Source organism: Pectinophora gossypiella, chromosome 12 (assembly GCF_024362695.1).
Source record: "Pectinophora gossypiella chromosome 12, ilPecGoss1.1, whole genome shotgun sequence".
Classification (NCBI taxonomy): Eukaryota; Metazoa; Arthropoda; class Insecta; order Lepidoptera; family Gelechiidae; genus Pectinophora; species Pectinophora gossypiella.
The window spans coordinates 10,039,750-10,059,433 of record NC_065415.1 but is presented as its reverse complement, the minus strand read 5'-3'; the positions used below and the strand labels follow the sequence as shown (position 1 = coordinate 10,059,433).

General features: G+C 37.7%; 1 protein-coding gene and 1 non-coding gene across 2 annotated transcripts in view; both read right to left on the bottom strand.

Annotated features, from left to right (window-relative positions):
• Positions 1 to 19,684, bottom strand: part of LOC126371216 (lysine-specific histone demethylase 1A) — a 266,369-nt gene that overhangs the window by 70,555 nt on the left and 176,130 nt on the right. The window lies entirely within an intron of this gene.
• On the bottom strand, positions 15,082 to 15,154 carry Trnak-cuu (transfer RNA lysine (anticodon CUU)). The gene has a single exon. It is a non-coding gene; the product is annotated as a tRNA-Lys (tRNA).

Genomic DNA, 19,684 nt, shown 5'->3' with positions numbered 1-19,684 from the left:
CGACAACGTCACCTCTGGTAACAAGCCTGCCGTGTAATTTACCAACTGATTGACAGGCACAGGCAACTTGGCTGTCCGCCGCCGCCGCCATTTTTGACAGCCCAGCATTTTGGATTTGGAACCTCGCGTGGCCTGTGACGTCATGCCTGATGTTGACCGGTCTGGTTAGCAACGATCATTTCATTTTTAATGCGGCGTAAAATCGCTATTTGTGGTTGCTTCATTTTAATTTAATTAGTCACCGAAATCTGTTTAACTATTTACTCTATGTAGAAGAAAAAGCATTGAGTAGGTAAACATTTGTATTACTATTATTAATATTAAATATAAATATTCAAGATCTTCATTCCCTCAATAAAAGCGTCAGAAATTTTAAATTTATTTATTTATATATTTTATTTTAAATTTTATTTCCTATACTCATTGTTTGTTGTTTGTTTGTATACTCTTTATTGCTTTGGAATACAAAGAAAATTTACATATAATTTATCATTAGATAAAGCATAGGCGAGCTTATCCCTAATTGGGATTTCTTCCAGCTAACCTTGGACAGCCTGAAAGAAACTCAGTGGGCCGGTATTATCACGCAATAAATGAGCTAATAATCTCATCAAAACTCATCTTGTTACTTATCACACAAATAAGGAAGATGTTACATGTCGGTTGTGCACGTTCGGACTATTAACAGCGCTACAAATCTGTTTTCAAATAAGATTTCTGCTATTGAAACAGTATAGCTGGCACTTGCTCCTAGTTCATAACTAAGAGCCGTTACAATGAGTGACCGGGAGAGCCGCATTCTGTACAGGCGATAGAAGGGAGTGAGGGTAAGGGGGAGGGACGCAGCACGAGCGCACCACCTCGTAAATCTGACCAGCCCGAGGCTGGGCCAGCCTCAAAGTATACTCCATGGCGCGAAGCTACTTAACGACTAGGGACAGTGCCCAGTTTTCTTATGGTGAATGTTGGAGGAACAAGTGATTTCCTATGAATTAAGTTTAACGCTAATTGTAGCCATGGCACGACTGTTGACACTCTTAAGTACGTAATACATTTTTATCTTCCAGAGTAGACAATACTACTTAATCAAAGGTCGGTATACCTAGCAGGTAGTAAACCTAAGTAATTTCATTCAACAACTGCTTGCAATTATTAAAGCATATAATAAATTATTTAAGAATTTAATACTTAAGTACCTTCAATTTCTGTATTTAACGTTCAGAACAGAGCCCCCTTATTTGAAATATGCCAAGCTTAATAGGAATGATCAACGCCTAATTCTTTTGTAAACAATATACCTAAGCTCCACGGACACTCGTAATAAATACCTACCTAAGTTCTGCTATTTACTCCGTACTGATTGGTATTCGTTTCAGTCGAGAACTTGTGAACGTGATTTAAAGTCCAGCGCTTGAATTAAATATCAAATTAGAATAGGCATTCACATCTAAGCTAGCGTCCAACCGTTTACGACTGAACTCGTAAACAGATTTATAAATCCGTTTACGGCCTCCGTAGAGGCTCGACAACACTAGCTTAGCAAACTATTGAGAGGATCGCAACAGGATTTGAAACCTGTTTACCTGGGTCTAGGGTTAGAATTGGTCTGGAGTAAAGGGTGTGCCAAGTGGACAGGGAAACTGATACGGCCACCGTCACAGCAGTATTGTCTAGAGGTTTAGACGGTACAACGTCAGGACAAATTTATAACGACAATGTAGACTTGTTAGCAGCCTGAGTCAACTTGCGTTCTTTCCTAAGATATTATTTAATCACAAAGTACTTAAGGGAAGACTAATGTAAATAGGTAGCGACAATGTAACAATTGCTATGCTTCTACACGAATCCAAACATCTAGTTTAAAATTATAATTACATTTCCGGCGTCTTGTTGACACCACATTAAAAATCCGAACGGACTGTTGTTCAGATTTTCAAAAGTGGGAAAAAAGTGACGTGTAAATTGAAGTTATCACACGACTCAGAAATCAAATTTCTTTTGCACGAAAACATGTCTTGTATGTTACGAGTTTTATTAGTGCACGCCCGTGCACGACATCAAAAGGGCCTGTCGTCTCACATTCTTTACGTGTGGTGAATACTGTGGTGTTTCGGCAGGATTTGTGTAAACAAATTTGCCAACTTTTGATTAGATCAAGGCTCGAAAACGCGACTAAAATAGAGGGAACTTTGGCTTGCACTGTTATTCACTGACAGTTAACTTAGTTTTAGTGATTATATTTTGTTACATTCCCAGGCGACTAAAATTCTTGAACCAAAATGTATTCCTAACAAAATGAAAAGTAATAATTGCAAATGGAAGTTCGGGAAACTGGATTTCAACATTAATTAGGTTCAGCTACAATCTAACTGGAACAAAAATAGTTGGCACAGAAACGTCAGCGGGATGCTATTCGGATGCATGCGATGTTTCCGGAGCGGTCACCGTGCGACAACTGACAAACACTGTGGACGCCGCTCAAAGGAGCAAGTTTGTGCTAATTCCGAATTTGCCAGCGCGAAGCTTCACCCGAACGGATTCCATCTATCAATATTTATTAGAGAACTCGCACCGGGGACGAGCCGTCTCTATCACACGGCTGAATAATGAAATAGGTCAAACTCCACTGTTATCTGTGTTTAGCTGGTTTGGATTTAGGGAACAAAAGTTTTATAAATAGCGTTAAAATAAAAATTGATTTCTAAAAAAGTTACCACTTACAGCAGTTTTTTTTTAGTATCCATGCCTAGTTGAAACGTTTTATACGAATGAAGCTATTTTGCACTGTTTAGTTTATTATTTTTCAAGTTTTTGTCTGTTCAGTAAAGGGCTCAGGGAAATAGCTGGAATATATAAGCAATTTTGTTAAAACTTTCATCAGAAGTGTGAATTTTCTGCGGAAATGCCGCAAACGTACCTACAAGTTTAATTTGTTTCGAAATTTTTAACTGAAAGCAACGGAGAATAACACAAAAATGAAAAGTTTCAGCCATCTATGTTGAACTTGCTGCGAAACTCTATCACTGTCAAAAAGGAAAGCAAAACTATTATCATTAGCTTGGCTAAGGCCCTTGGTAAGTATTCGTATCAGGTTTCATCGAGTTTTAATTCTCAATTAAAAATGTAATACATAATTCATTGTTCACGAAGTTACATTATTTTTATTTCAATAAGAAGAGGACGAGAAGGCTATGTCTGCATACCAATATGTTTGTCACACGTGCCTGTTCGAACACGCTGTGGGACGGCGTGGCGCCAACCTCCTCATACGCCACAATAAACTACATGTAAGCGTAATAAAAATGCTGTATGATTTTGCAAAGTGGGTACGTGATCTCACATTTATTACAGTCTCGTAGTGGTAGCACTTAAAATAGACCGAGGTTTTTAAATATTCGGCTGTAGGCTATTAATAACACGCATAAATTACTCGTCATTTCAACATGCTGTGTCAATAAGAGAAATGTACGAGTGAATAAAATACTGACGAAGACAAAGGATGGGAATGTTTAAAAATGTTCTAACTAATAATAATCACATATGAATTATGGATGAAGCGTTGAAAGTGGTGGTTCATTACAACGCATTACCAAAACGAGCTGCCAACATCGATTATCACCGAATGCTTAAGATGCGCTCAAATAATGTGCAACTAATTATGGACACGATCTTGTTTGCAGAGCTGGTTTCAGGGCGGAAGATTGACGGAACGCGATATCCTTAAATTAAATTGAAAAATGATTCGCTGTTTAATACGTGTGCGCATATTGTATTTTAGTATTAGTAACTTATTCAAAGAAATATTTTCTAAACTAGCAAAGTTTATAATAAATCGCTGGTAAAGCACCTTATTTGTAGCAATAAAAATAGACGATAACTTAATGTTGACGCGAACTCTACAATTTGCATCTCAAGTCCCTACTGCCTAGAAACAGCTCTGGCTTTTTAAAGGCGCGATGTGACAACATTGAAAATCATTATAAGAATATGGAAGCTTGAAGAAGCCGGCGGCGAAATAACAAACCCTGATCGGATGCTACCGTAGTTACATGCTCGCTCGTGACACCGCCGGCGCACCAAACGGAAGTTGTTATTACGAAAATATATGCAAATTACCAGCTCAATGGAATATCCCTTTTGAGTGCAGCAAGGTTTTTGTTCTTCGTGCCGCTGGACTCGTCATTTGCATGTTATTATTGGAACGTTTTAGGGGATAACATGTCGAATTTGAATCGCCTTTCCCGCCGCCCGGAGCTTTGTGGGCTGAATAAAAAGTGTTTTCACACGACCACAGAGGTGGTATTCTAAAGTTTTCGATTATTATTCGAGACGTAAGCTGTTAAAACAAAATATGTACCTTTTTTGTGAATTAATGAACTAGCTCGTTTCTTAGTAAAACGACAAGAAAAGTAGTCGTAAGAAGGATTGGATAGTTGCACCTTTATAACCATTTAATCGAAGTTAAGCAATCGCCGTATTAACTTTCCGCTTTTGGTGAAGCGGCAACAATCGTTAAGACGACTAAAATAAATTTCGTGGGAAGCTTCCTAACTCGACAGAGGACGTTTTCGAAAGTGTAAATAGTCTCTGGGTGGTGCGTTGAAGGTTTATATTGGTGTGTGTAATACTTGTAGCGAGTCCGATAATAAAGTTATTGAAAGTGGTAATAAGATTAACGGCTTGTTCGGCGCGCGTAAATCACGATGCATTACGTCGCCGACGACAGGAGGCTCGTATCGAATTACAGTGGATTAATTGCAGCTGAGCCGCTATGGCGACAACTGGGGCGGAGCTTGCGCGCGCGCATACCGACCTAGCGCGTACAAAATTAAACAGAAAAAATCCAAATAACTCCCTCGAACTCACTGGCCAGATTTAATTTTTGTTGCATGTTTCGAGGTCGATGGTTACGGCGAAACATCGATAAAGCGGTTTGAATTACAGTTTCGACTTCGCCTTTGAATAAATGGTATGCGTCATTATCGGAAAGTGTAACGAGCGAGGCTGGATCGCAACAAATCATCGCGCGGCCGCCGCGCCCTGTCGCTCACTGCCAAAATTAATTTTCCGTAAAATCGCTTAAGCGATCTATCTTTTTCCGAGAAAAATAATATTCGTGCACACTCAATAATAATTCCTTTTGTAAGCAAGAACAAAACGTTTAATCTGCGGTGAACGGGAACCTGCTTATCTCGCAGCGAATTGAGTTGGCTGCTTGGAGGAAACGGGCGATGTGCAAACAAATTATCAAAGTTACCTTACAAGGAGTAAAGCAAGTAACTAGAATCCGATGGTTTGCCCTTAAGAGACAATGGTTGTTTTTATGCCACAGCTTGTGCCATTAATAATAGAGGCGATGTATTCCTCTACGACATACACCGACTAAGTTTTTGCTGGTAACACACAATGTACCTACACGCATTCGTTATTGTTGGTTGTTTGATTGATTTTTGATTCGCAGCTTGTTCGGACAATTAAGCCTCTATGATATCAGTACCATAATACCTATTTACCGCTTAGCTATATTTAAAAACAAAAACAGTGTTTCTTTACAGCATACAATTTTCAAACGAATTCCAAAAATGTCATTTCAATAGTATTTGCATGCTAAAACCTTTATAGGAAGCATGGCTTCGAAGAACTCACATCGCGAGTAACTCTCGTTAATTAAAGACAATCGCATTATCGCTAATTTCCCTAGGATAATAGTTTGCGTTAAAGTTCCAGGGTCCCGCAAATATGGGAAACATTCCGCGTCAAGTTTACGGGGCGGTTTCGTCCGCTAACGAACGATCCGGGTGGAATGACGACAAAAAGTATCGGATCGGCTATTCTTAGCGCGACACGCCAACCGCTCGCCCGATTAGTCGCCTACCGTAGCTATTTCCTCTCAAACGATGCGATATAGGCGCCTGGGAACAGTAAGTCAAGTCCAATAAAAAGTTTTACAAAAACTTGTAAAGGACAACTATATCAGATCGGACATTTTTCTGTTTTTGTACAATAGTATAGGTATGTTTCATTCGTTATTAGATGTGTAATGTACAGTTCTCCTTCCGCAGCCGGACAACATGGATATTACTTATCTATTCATAATTTAATAAACCAAACAATCTTGAAAATTGGAATATTTATCGTCATGTGCTAAAGGATAAGGATAAGGATAGCATCACCTAGTGACTAGGCAGCTACTGTACTTGAGTATACTGCGGTTATGTTCCACTCAACCAAGCTAGGACCTGAATGCGCCCGACCGCTGTACTTGGGAAAATAATTGCGCAAGTCCTTGCCGTTAAGTAAATGGTATTCTTACTTACCTATTCAATAAATTCTTTTGAATAAAAAGTGGATGAGGCTTCTGTGAATTTTAATCACGTGTATCTTCGTTTATAATGAGACATTCAAATTGTAAGGAAACATAATTATACTTCTATTTTATTTACGTAAAACCGAGTGACATACTTACCAGTTTAAAACGTGTTGTACACCGGTATAAAATATTCAGTGTTAATTAACTTTTTCTACCAAAACACGTAACAAAAGACTTGTTAAGAGGATCCTCTTTCGGAACTCGCTTGAACAACTATCCATCACGACGCGGCGTTAAGATAATGGTTGTAATACTTTGTATCCGGGAATTAGGCTAATTAAAAGCTACGGCAAACGGTCCGTTCGATAACGTCCAGTCAACATTATCGGGTTTACAAGTCCGTAGATATCAGTCTGAGCGGTAGATGAGCTTGATTTATGTGCGCCAACAACATTAACATTAAATTACATCTAGATCGAACATCGCCATAAATTACTGGTCGCATTGTAAATCTGCCGCGTGTATCGGCGGTCAAATCATGTAGCCAAACTATATCATGCGTTGACATCGCGAGCATGCGAACGCGAGCGCTCGACCGCTCTACGAACAGCGCTCACGTAGAGCTTTCAAATAGACCTTAGATTGTTAGGGTTGTTAACATCTCCGCTGTAGGCTGTAACGGATCTTTGAATACTAAGCGCGAATAATACGCATGTGTTGTACTTGTAGCTGTACGAAGCAACAACAAAACAGTTCGAGATAGAACTCTAATTGCATTGTTTAAAAGTAGATCCTGATGCTTAAATGAATAACAGAACCGATAATTGGTGAAATGTTCCAGTTCGGGCGCGACCTTTTGGCACCGAGCTATGTATACATATGTACGTGACTATAGGTACAAATCGGTGACCGTTAAAAATAAATTATAAATAACAAGCGGGCAATAAACGAGCTGTTCGCAGGTCGGAGATGCAGGCAGATAAATCACGGGCGGAGCGCGCAGGCGCGGCGGTCGGACGGTGTAATAGTGTAAGTGTTACGGATGAGGAATGTGATCGTGTATCTATCCCCAGGTTGGTGCACAAATGAATATTGATTTTTAAAAACTCCACAAAAAACTAAACGAAACAATAAGGATCTGATAAAAAACGTATTAAACTATTACATACTTAGTTGAATCACGCGCATACTATACGGGCGTTTATTTAGGTATGTATTAGAATCTTTTACATGCCAGGTTTAGAAACGGAGACTAGATTTAAGGCAGATAATTAACCCATACACAGCACAGAAGAAAAAGCAGTGCGTTATAAAACCATTAATAATACATCAACAATTGTTGAACGACTAGAATTTTAAATAAAGCAACATGAAAAGATATGAGAACCATAACAAAGAATTGTAATCAGTTAATCATGAACAACAAACAAACAAAAAACCATTAAAGCACCTGTCTTAACTAAAACAAACGTTAAATATTTGCATGCGAACACTACGGCGTGATTGCAAACAAGAAAGGCAAATGTGCAGGCAAACAGACACAAGGTGTTAACTTAAAACGTCGAGCGGTTTTCGACACCTACCAATTATCACTTGATATCTTGCAACCCTGACGGATAAACTGTTACTTCCGAACTGTGTATAATTAAAAAAGATCCCCAACGCTCTGTGGGTGAATTATCGCATACGATCTTTAGATACGGTGCCACTATGGATTTATCTCTTAATACTTGGGCAACGAACAACACGATAAGGGATAAAATAGTGGTTTCAATTGTCAGAATGGTATATGGTCGATGAAATTTGTGATACACAAATGATCCAGTGGGGAACATTTTTATCCAGGCTGCAGCTGGTGCATATCGATAAGTAACTTTTGTATGAAAATGTGATCCTATATTTATGCGTGATAATTATTTTAAACAAAACAATATTTGTGATGTCGAGTCAACAATACAACATACTATTACTGTCGAATAGCATGACTGCGACACAGTTGTCGTTACAAAGCCACTTAAGAAAGCATTTCAAGTAGTCTTTTATTAAAACTTAATTTGTATCTTTTAAAATGCCTTGAAAATAATTATTGTAGGCAATTTCTTTGCTGCATAAAAACGGCTTTGGAATACAGGATTTTCAATACCGCCCGCCGGCAGGTGGCAAGTCTGCAACACTTTTCAAAGGACTACGACAGACCCAATTATCAAATTATCGTCACTGGCAACTTGATACTTACAGTAATGGTAGGTTCCGAGCTTTACGCCGCCTTAAAAAGTATCGACGCTATTTATTTAAAAGTAGTGTAAATATAACGTGGCAGAACCGGTATTAGTCATCTAGACTTGGGCACTTGGTGATAATTTATTGCCAGCCGCGAGAATAATGGTATGGAGTGCTTTTTATTATAATGTGTTAAGTATAATTTAAATTCCTTTCGCCAAGTATCTGCAACGGCCAAATTAATAATTACTTTTTTACGTCAATCAATTTCGTCTTATTCAAAATTTACACCAGCATTTATATCTGTATATTTATATGACGGAAATACTAAATTGAAAAACATTTATTTATACTGCTCTGACTTTTTAGTCAATATTTTTTGACGCGGGCTAATATACCTAGTTCCATTTATTTTCTCCATCGCCATAAAGGAAGGTAAGTGTTTACAAAAAAAAAAACAATATAAGCATTGAAATATATTATCAACCACTTCGAGATAGTTTCCATTGTGACCACAGACAATGAAGTCCTCAGCAATGTTCATTCTACTTAACTTCGGCAATCAAAATAATGATAGCTCAACTACGACTAGCTCGTGTTAAACGGCTATTTCTCTAAGCATCATCGAGGCAACAATCCTCATTAATGAAGCGATCCGAGTGGGAGAGGAATGACTTCCGAATGTAAATAATTGGCGCAACAGGTGAGGTATAAATCTCGGACAAACGAGCTTGTGATTAAGAAGACCGTATATCAAGAGTTACTCGCCCGCCGCACGCGATCGTAGACGACGACGTATCGAATAATATCGATATGGATACAACAACAATTTACGATTAAAGTGTTAAAATATATACTGTCTTACAAGACGATAAAATCAGTCCTAGATTGGAGCGACAAAATCTATATATCTACTAGGGCGTGCATCTCTTCTTCGTCGTTCCCTCACTGCTGAGGATCACGACCACAGGTTATAGTTTTCCACTCGGCGTGCATAAATTAATAAAAAATAAATACTTACTACTTAAAATAACATAACCAATACCATCGGTTTGCAAAATGAAATAATGTACAAACCATATATCATAAAATGACATGTAATAATAATAAAAACAATTACAATAAAATACAAAACTCAACAAGTTCTAATCATAATCATAGCGGAAACTAATACCATAAACTATGAAAATATGTCCAGTAAAGTCGTTAGCCGGATTCCTTGCTCTATTACTACCAATCACAGGGCAATATATTTTTATTAGCATTTTATATTAGAAACTTAATCTAGAAACATGTTGCACTGGTACCAGCGACAGATGCGTAGCTCTATAAATAGTAAACGCAAGTAATTTGCAATACATTCATATTTCTTAGTATCGGTTTTCAAACCATAAAATAAACAGTCTATTATGCAAACATTTCTCAGTAGTTTACGAGTGTTGGTAACATTGGATGCAGACTAAATTGAACTTGCAGACTTTATTAACGGTGTCTTATATCTTTTAGGAATTGTTCGTGAATAATACGATAGGTAGAATACAATAACTCTGCTTTTGATACGACTCTACGTATAAAGTTGCTTGTTTAGTAAGTGCACCACCGTAATCTTCTTTCCTTTATTTGCTTATTTCTAATTTCTTAAATTAAATTCATGTGTTATTTTACTGTAACCTTACAATTAGACCTTAAAATTTTTATTTCACAATTATTTTTTTTCTTATATTCTAGTAAGTGGTTAACGGCCTCTGTGGTCCAGTGGTTGAGCGTTGGACTCACGATACGGAGGCCTCGGGTTCGAATCCCGGTGAGGACATATCACAAAAATCACTTTGTGATCCCTAGTTTGGTTAGGACATTACAGTCTGATCACCTGATTGTCCGAAAGAAAGAAGATCCGTGCTTCGGAGGGCACGTGAGTCATCGTTACATGAGCCATGTCAGGGACCTTTGGCGGCTCAATAATAAACCCGACACCAGGGTTGATGAGGCTGGTATTCCACCTCACAACCCACACGATAAGAAGCAAAAGTAGGCGGTTTTAAACATAGTACGAGTATTTCATGGACTTTTCTTCCTATTTGAAAATATCATTCGCCCGAGATTGGAATCATTCACCTTGTCATGCCGATCCACTGCGTATTTCACTATTTCTGATACTTAATATCCTGTTGATTGAGGGACAAATCAACATTAAAGAAGTCGCGCAAACATAACATAGCGTTGACTGTCGTGTGAGTCTATTTGTTAATCGAGTTGCATGTTCTGTTTGACTTTTTGGCTAAGAGAGCGATTTATTGCTTCAGACCCGAGTTTTCTCGAGCCTCCGATAGGCACCATAAATCGCGCGACGCAATTTTGGCGCTATGCGAATTTCCGAAAAGCTTGTGATGGAAACCTTTAGGCTGGAACAACGCAAACGATAAAGAAGCGAAATGGAAAATATACAGCTAATACTAAACATAAAGCATCGAGTTAGTTTACGTGTTTAATAAACATTATTTTGTTACTTATAGTAGGTAAAATAAAAACTTATTTCAATTCCAGAGACCACGGTGGTCTTCGCACAATTTCGACTGGCTCCGCAATTAAATACCACTTGTTTGTAAGCTATAAATAAATTTACTTCACGCCTTCGGTTTTATCTTGTATCGGCGGGATTGTTCTCCCGTAACAATTGCGACATTCGCGACTCATCGTGTTCGCACTCACACCGCGAGTGAATTATGTGCGAGAACTTTTAGTAAGGGATATTTATTTAACATAATAACATTTCAGATTACCAAAATACGGCGACGTCAAATAATTTATTCATTCCATCACAACTTATCTGTACCTTTCTATAAAAATGCGTTGAAACAAACAATGGAAAATAATGTGAAACAAACTTTTAAAATTAACTTTAATGACAGCTTCTCGTTAGCGAGAACACTCTCGTTTTCGCCCAACAAGCGACGAGGTAATTTCGAGCTCATTTTAAAAGAAGACACCGATGTATGCACAGCTTTAAATTTATTGGTACTCGAGTTGGAAATTGTATTTTCTGAAGAGGATACAATAAATATCCGAAAGGTCGCGTTAACGAGCGGCCCGAGACGCGAGACGTAAAGAACAATAAAGTACTACAGCTTTAACTGGAGACGAAAGAATGTATAAAACACATAATACGCAACGACGATACGTGGTACCGTACGAAAAAAATTGAGAAAATTGTAACTTTCAGAAAAGATATACTTAACGTCCCTTTTAATATAAAATACCTTTGTGTTGTTATAAAGAAACCTGTAAATTAAAATAAATCAGAGGGTACAGTATTTCGAAATACCTGCGCGCACTGATCCGATTACAGAACTACCCGCATATTTAAACCCGCGGATATCTTCGTAGATCTCGCAAAAACGATGCAGCGAGAGCGAGCCGGGGTAATGATTGGGCCCCATATCGAACCAAGGAATCCCTTATGAAATTACCGCCCGCCTCATAATAGGTAGGTACGTATTTTCGGCAAGATTTCTGATTCGCCCCTTATCATCTCATTTCAATCTTTCGCTTGTTATGAGTCGCTTACTTCAGGTACTCTGTAGAGTGATTGAGTCGATGTTTTTACGCTGCCTGGCTGAGATTCCGCTCTTCCTCCTTTTTTGTTCATTTATTTATATTTAAATTAGCCTCGGTTCGTTTTTAGGACAGCAATTCTCGTGTTTTATATCCAGTTTAAAAAGGAAAATTATGATGCTATACGTTTCAGTGACGAAGATTTACAACAACATAGTGTCCAGAATATCATTCGCTAGTTGGGATGAAAGAAAAAGAAAAGTTTAAGCAGAAGTCAACGTCGCGTCGTGCTACAAATTGTGTTAACCTGCGAATTTCAGAGTAATGTGGCGTTAAAATAGCTAAGAGAAGGGCTAATCGGATAGATCAATGACTTGTAACTAAATTACATTTCAATTAAGAGAAAGTACCGTCCGCATTTCAGAAGGCAACTGCTCTTCAGTTATAATCAACCGCTAACAAGTTCTGTTGCGATGAGAACCCGATATAAGTGTGCCACCTGTAATTGAAATCCACTTGTTTATTTGATTCCTAGCGTTTATAATCGCTGCATAAGTACACACAGTATACAAACTGACTAAGGAGATTATAGTTTTGAATTTAATCAAGTAATATGTGCATTACTACCTTAATTTAAAGATTAAACTTGAACGAAGAGAAGACAGCCACTGCAGCAACTTGCGTTGGCGTACGACGACCTACACAATAATAAGCACAAGATGCGGAAAGAGTTAAACCAGTCATAATAACAGTATTCAGTATCTCACAGCGAGAATAGTGGGAATCGTTTTAATATAATCAGGCTAAATTCGAACGATATTCGACTAAGTTGTGAGGAGTAATGCTGTCGGTTCTGCGAACTACCATCTTAACTTAACGGTTAACCTAGCAATCATCGTGGCCGCAGAGTTACAGGGAGATTGAAATGTAATTTTATGTGCAAACTTGCGAGGCCGTTGGTGTTCCCTTTAATACTCGTCTCATTCCGAGATATTTTAATGATAATACTCTGGCTGCGAGCAACCGGAACCTTTGAAACTATTGCTCTAAGCGCAGTTCTAACAACAATCTTAAAATATGTGTTGTGCTCTTTAAACGCGCATCTAAGTACTAATATTAATGTTATCAGGGAAGTCTAACAACTGAATGTAAACTGACATATTTTTTTTCGATCGTAGGTAAGTATATGTATTTTCAATAGCACATATTTTTATTTATACTTGTGGTAGAGATATCATTATCATACCTAAAATAAATACTTACACTAGGTAAATGAAAGGATTTCCATGGAATGCTAAAATTTAATATTTACGAAATACGACTAGTTCAACATAATTTATTTGACACGCATAAATATCACTATTCCTGGTTTGCATTAGTAGCTGCAGTAGCAACAAAATAAACAGTGTCAAATCGTTAGTTGTCACTATTGGTTTATTGAATGTATTTCAGTACAATTCTGATTGGTTGGTTTCAATAAATAACACAGTTTAAGACAATAAGTTGACACAAATAGGCTACATATTGATAATAGAATGCGTGGGTGCCTTGTTAAATTCTAGGCCCGTTGAAAGCGACACTCTGGTAAGCAATACGAATTGAATGGGAAATGTATAAAATAAATAAAATAGACAATATCAGAATCTGTGAAATAAATAAACTCGCCTATTTATTGTACGTGTTGGTAAGTCATGAATAATAGTATTAATAAGTATTAAGAAAACCAGATGTCTACAGACTGACCTATTGGTGGGCTAACACATCCAATGGCCTACCTAATGTACGTTTATGAAGACAGGATAGACCTTGCTTCTGGAGATAGGTATGAAGGCTATTGGTCCGCAGCCGTTAAGCCATGGCCTAGGGATGGTCTTTCGAAAAATTGGAGTAGGTAGAGTCTTCCCTACCCAACTTTAATTACACGACTGAATCGCATTAAATTGATGTTGCTCTAAATTACCTCCGATGGTCAGTCAAAGTCACTTAATGCTTTAAAGCTGGTGTGACTCATTTTTAGTTTAGGTTTTTGTAAAAAAAAAAGAAAAGTTTAGGTCACATAACTCCGTAAACGCATTTCTCGGGTATGTTTCCTCTCGATGTTTTCCTTCATCGCTGAGCACGTGAAAATCATTTAAATCTAAACTTGAATTCGAAAACAAATTCGACAATCATTGGTTTAGACCTGTGCTGGATTCGAACTTGCGACCACAAAGTGAGAGGTAAGGATTCTATCAACTGGGCTACCACGGCTCTTAAACTAAAAGGAGTGAATATAAACAAAATATCACTTTTAATGCTTTATCCCACATGTATATTGGTGATGGGCTGATGACCTGTCACCATGCGGACACATACCAGGAGTGGTGGCAAGTCTCATTGATGGCTTAAGGTCCCAGTGGAGAGTCCCGAGAGATGTAGTAATTAAGCTATGCTCAAAAGTCTAGTCTAAACCAGCAAGTCCTTTACACAATTTAAAATCCTTTAAATGTTTATATAATACCATTTAAAAAGCAACGAAGCTAATTGTTTACCGACTCCAAACTCTTTCAAGTAGTTAAAAAGAAACAAAGATAGTTAAACTTTAAACTAGAATTAAACGAAGTGCAGTCGTTTAGCAAGTAAATAAAACAAATACTTACTTGATAAGTAGTTAAACAAATCTAAATTGAAATACTGTTTATCTTAGTACACAACACGAAGATTACTTCGTAGTATATTATATAGCAAACTCGAAGAGAAAACAGTTACTAGTGAAATCTTGAGATCTTCTGTTACAAACGTTTACATACGTTCATACGTATATGTATGTTTACAAGTCGTGGGAAACATAAAGCTTGTGTCCATCCGATGACCCTTCAACGCTACACGACCGATTGCGTAAACCGTTTGATCGCAAATAAACTTTGAAGTAATGTAACGGCAGAATAAAATCAAATGTTTAAACTACCAAGAAAAAAGTAAATTGAGAAAAGAATTAAAAATAACAGTCAAAAAGATACCGCCCAACGTGGGGCTCGAACCCACGACCCTGAGATTAAGAGTCTCATGCTCTACCGACTGAGCTAGCCGGGCTTGCTTCTCTACATCGAAAATACCGTTTAGCATCTGCGGCGTAACACGTGCCAAGTGACGTAAAAAGTTAACCCATCGGTTTTTATATTCTTATCTATTTTTAGATTGTGACGTTATTTGACCAAATCGTTTTATTATCAAGCTGGGCAAAGGTGTTTACAATAATTTTATCTGCATAGTTAGTATACCTACTTACTACTACATTTGGCCACTAAATAAGTAACCCAATGTAAATAGACAATATTTTGTTGGAAGATCTTTCAAAACAGGCTAGTGAGCGATCGGCGGTGCACGAACACTTGTGAGCTATGTAATTTACTCGTTAGGTCGTATCGGAGTCCCGTAGCGGTTATTATTTTATGTAAGAACTTGCGACGGCCCGCGGCCCCTGAGATATCTGACTATCCCAATTTCGTAAACTTTCCACTTCCATTTTTCGCGCCTGGGGGTTTAAACTTTGATAAAGGAAGAATTTAAAGCGACTCTTTATTATGATGCATGCACTTTAGAGTTTAAGGAAGCACGAAATAAACAATGTTGACCTACTTACTGCTTTCACAAGAGAGTCTTAATGGAGCAAAGTATCGCTATCTTAAGAACTTACTAGGAAAATAAATAATTGTTACCAAAATTTTGTACCGTCGATAATTTATTATGAATAAAGTGTCTTCATAGAAAAAAAAAACTCAAGGACAGTCTAAGAATGTCACAAGATTTCTAGTTAATAAATTCATAGAAAGGCTCTTATTTGAATACGGCCGTTGTATTAGCCTATTCCTATCAGAAAAGACTTCAAGTAGAGAATCCAATAAGTAGAAATATTTTCCTTAGTGTCCGTTCCTACCATTACCAAGAGTAAGATAAGCCTTACACCAGTTTGCCTAATGATACGAATAACTCTATACGCACATAATACATTAAATTTGTACAATGGTTCGAATGCAGCACAGACCTACACCAATGATTGTTAAATTTGTTTTCGAAATCATGTTTGGTTCATAAATGATTATCACGTGCACAGCGGTGAAAAAAAACATTGTGGGGAAACCCACATTCCCGAGAAATGCATTTTCGGAGGTATGTGACCTAACCTGTATTTTTCCCTTCGCGGGTTGGAAGGTCAGACAGGCAGTCGTTACTGTAAAAACCGGGTTAGGTAACTGTGAAAAACGGGATAATGCTGGGTAGGTGATAATTAAAGTACATTTACCGTCGTCCTAACTTCAGACAACAAGAATGTAAATATGATTATTATTGATGTGAATATACACATATTCACACACAATACACATTTATGATTGTACTACAGAGAGTAACGACATTTTCTAGAAACCATTATCGTCAAATCGTAGGTTATAAAACTATATTTACCTCAAGAATATGTTGGTAAACGCGAAGAAAAATATATGTATATACTTACCTTTATATAGTATGGGCCAGTTCAATAAACCTCATAATTTACTTAATATACACCGTATTATATCTACTGTACCTGAAACAAAAAAAAAATATAGATCAATATTATATATATTCAGATGTGTCTCGTAAAATCATAATAAGTGTTAACAATATTTTGGATAAATTATAGAATATTAACAGCACATTGATAAAAAAATAATAAGCTTTAGTGGACATCTGTTATTCAAGCCCTACATCCCAACGGGGATTAAATAATTAGAAGAAGATTAATAAGCTTTACGAGTACTTAACATATTTAAAATATATATATATATATATATATCAAATAATAAAGTATTTGTACACGACGGACGACGCTCAGTGGGTAGGCCCGCTACAAGGTGGACCGACGATCTGGTGAAGGTCGCGGGAAGCCGCTGGATGCGGGCAGCGCAGGACCGATCGTCGTGGAGATCCTTGGGGGAGGCCTATGCCCAGCAGTGGGCGTCGTCCGGCTGATGATGCCACACACAGAAAGCACAGGATACAAAAATAAAAGAGAAATAAAGATCACAATAGGCAATCTTTTTGCTAAATAATGCTTGGTTAGTATATAAGTCAAACATAGCTACACAATTTTACAAGCAAGATTTAATAACAGACAGACAAGTCTCATCATTTGTCCCTTTCCTTATCTAGAGCCACCGTTGGTGCCGCCTGCGCAGCGTTTCACAGTAGTAATACTTATATAGGAACGCGAGACAACATAGCAACAGATCCTCGATCGACAATGACAGTGGACAGCTGTTATCAGTTGATAAGATCGCTGATAACGGATGACTTGGGACGGCATCCGTGGAGTACTGTGTTACTAGGGATATAAAGTTGCTGGATGAGTTATGTTATTAGATTTATTGGAACCATTTTGGTTCTAAAGACACAAAGATCTTATTGGAATTGAAGAAGGAATGAAATTTTAATGATTGTGTTAATCTTTGTAAATATTTTCCTTCCTTTATTTTCTACATTTCAATTATATTTTTTTTTATTTTGGAGCTATGTTTATGTTTTAATTGGAAATCTTTGTGTAAGGTATTTTTTTTGTTTTTTTAACAATAAATCTATGTATGTTTAAGTTAATCTTGAGTACACGAATACGAAATTAATGGTAAGTTACTTGAACTTGACCATTAATTTCGTGTTCAGTGTTCTACTACACAAAACCTGCTGTGAAAAAGAGAATGTATTGCCAGGCATTACAATTGTCCCTTCAAAATATTTTACATCAATGTAAATAAGAACCAATGCACATCGCAACTCATACAGGAATGCCGTTGGCGGTATGAAAACATGGCATCTTATAAAAAACATGTGATTCTACAAGAACACGGTTGCAGCTAAAAACACAACATATTTAATTGAAAATATGTACAGTATCCGATGCAGTTTCGAAGCTGTCTCAGCTCCGAAGCAATTGGTATGGTTCGGTAAAATATAGGTAGGTATGAATGTTTTTCTCCGATTGTGCAAATATCTCCGAGTATCGAGTTCTTGATCGGTGAAACAAGAGAATAATACTCGTAAATAGACAGGTTTATGACGTTCAAATGTATTTAGTCTGTTTTTATGTACAATAATTTTCCCTTTCGAATCTTGTTGGATTGAAATAAGAAATATACGGTCGATGAAGTCTTACTACTGCTTATGGCATTATAAAAATTAAATTCTACAAAAAGTATATCTTTTGATTTTTACCATTAGCAGGGTCAGAAAACAAAAACTGCTTTTCTCTGGTGGTACGACGAACGTCCTGTCTAACGTGATTGACTGTAGTCAATGAATTAATTAGATATTATAAAAATAGTATAAGGGTGTAGTGAAAGGTGAGACTTCAAGTATGAAACAATGATCAGTTCATCCTATCTAGGTATAATATAAAGCCAATCCAGTACCTGAACCTGAGGGTTGCCTCCTTACAACTTGCGGCCCCGTCAACCGCAAAAGATGTTACTTATACGTAGGTATGTATGTAAAACTTTATAATACAACAATAAAGTGAATTATCAACACGGGCAGCCACTCGGCGAGCCCCGGGTTCGATGATGATATCATCCCCGGCGTATCGCGCGATTCGATCGCCGATATTGCCTCTCGACGATCGAGATCCCGTGGACATGCGATCCTAAAGTACGATGCATATGAAAATGCTGCCTTCGACTTGTCATACGTCAGTTCTGATGATAGTACGGATGATTTAAGCCTGGGAATTTAGATGTAGTTGGTGATTTTAATATATGTAAGAGTAATGAGAGGTTCATTCGGCATGCATGGGAGATCGGATCGAATAAACGCTGATAAACGACGGTACAGACATATGTATTTAAAAAAATATTGAGTACTTCTTTATACTTTAATTCCCCAGCAATTAAAACGCACGCAATCGAAGTTATAAATTCGAAAAACATAAATGATAAACTCTATTGACGTGCAATAATCCCGTCATTACATTTATTACTACCACTGCGCGCCGGTTTAAAATTATAACTAAATATATGCAAATACAACTCGTTACAAGAGTTTTCAGTATCATGGATTAACTTATCGCATACCTATGAAGAGGAAAGTTAATAATAGTGGTTTGGCACGAATGTGTTGAGCAAAAAATACGTGTGGGGGACACGCAAGATCAGGCGACGCCATAAGTAATGGCTCGATACAGGCGTAGCCATCGATTGCGAACGTTATCTCAATAAAGAGCAACAGAGTGCGTTCATTAGCACTCTGACACGGCGCAATCATAAATTGTGGCGCCCCGCCGCGGCCCGCACGCCTACCCTTCCTCGCCAGTTCGGCACCCCCGTACCTGCCCGCATTCGACTTTTTGCCATTTCCATTGTTTTTGGTAGGAACCCCATAAACCGTAACGGCCTGATCTCCCGATACGAGCGCAGGTGTCGCCCTTCACGCATACCGACTTTAATTACACACGTTTTTAACAGCATATTTCAATTCGCGCGAAAGATAAGCTCACGCAGCTGCCCCGAATTAGCTACAAAGTTTGTTGATCTGTTATCTATTACCAAATTTTAGGAATGGGACCACCTCATTTCCGTTTTTAATGTGACTATGACA